Below are 1472 nucleotides of genomic sequence, written 5' to 3'. Positions count from 1 at the left end.
TGCAAGTGGGTTTTCAAGAAGAAAACCGACATGGATGGCATCGTGCATACCTATAAGGCACAACTCGTAGCGAAAGGGTTTCGGCAGATTCATGGTATAGACTATGATGAAACCTTTTCACCAGTTGTGATGCTTAAATCCATACGGATTCTGCTAGCCATAGCTGCGTATTATGACTACGAGATATGGCAGATATGACGTCAAGACCGCACTCCTTAACGGGAATTTGCTCGAGGATGTGTACATGACACAACCCGAGGGTTTTGTTGATCCTAAGAGTCCGAGGAAGGTGTGCAAGCTTCAGAGATCCATTTATGGACTGAAGCAGGCTTCGAGGAGCTGGAATCTTCGATTTGACGAGGCAGTCAAAACGTTTGGCTTCCTGCAAAACGAAGATGAGCCATGCGTTTACAAGAAGGTCAGTGGGAGCGCAGTGGTCTTCCTTGTACTTTATGTGGATGATATATTGCTCATCGGAAATGACATTCCTACCTTGCAAGGAGTAAAATCCTGGCTAGGATCAGTCTTTTCGATGAAGGACTTAGGAGAAGCCGCCTATATTCTAGGAATCAAGATCTATAGAGATAGATCGAGAAGGCTTCTTGGTCTAAGTCAGAGTACATACATTGACAAGGTCTTGAATCGGTTCAAGATGCAAGACTCCAAGAGGGGTGCTGGAGTCTTGCATCTTGAACCGATTCAAGACCTTGTCAATGTATGTACTCTGACTTAGACCAAGAAGCCTTCTCGATCTATCTCTATAGATCTTGATTCCTAGAATATAGGCGGCTTCTCCTAAGTCCTTCATCGAAAAGACCGATCCTAGCCAGAATTTTACTCCTTGCAAGGTAGGAATGTCATTTCCGATGAGCAATATATCATCCACAAAAAGTACAAGGAAGACCACTGCGCTCCCACTGACCTTCTTGTAAACACATGGCTCATCTCCGTTTTGCAGGAAGCCAAAACGCTTTGACTGCCTCGTCAAATCGAAGATTCCAGCTCCTCGAAGCCTGCTTCAGTCCATAAATGGATCTCTGAAGCTTACACACCTTCCTCGGACTCTTAGGATCGACAAAACCCTCGGGTTGTGTCATGTACACATCCTCGAGCAAATTCCCGTTAAGGAATGCGGTCTTGACGTCCATATGCCATATCTCATAGTCATAATACGCAGCTATGGCCAGCAGAATCCGAATGGATTTAAGCATCACAACTGGTGAAAAGGTTTCATCATAGTCGATACCATGAAGCTGCCGAAACCCTTTCGCGACGAGTCGTGCCTTATAGGTACGCACGATGCCATCCATGTCGGTTTTCTTCTTGAAAACCCACTTACATCCAATGGTCTTAATACCATCGAACGAATCGACCAAAGTCCACACTTTATTGTCGTACATGGATTGCATCTCAGACCCCATGGCCTGGTGCCATTTCTCGGAATAGGAACTCGCCACAACCTCTGAATACGA

This window comes from Tarenaya hassleriana, unplaced genomic scaffold (assembly GCF_000463585.1).
Source record: "Tarenaya hassleriana unplaced genomic scaffold, ASM46358v1 Cleome121, whole genome shotgun sequence".
Taxonomy (NCBI): Eukaryota; Viridiplantae; Streptophyta; class Magnoliopsida; order Brassicales; family Cleomaceae; genus Tarenaya; species Tarenaya hassleriana.
Note: the sequence above shows the minus strand (reverse complement) of the source record.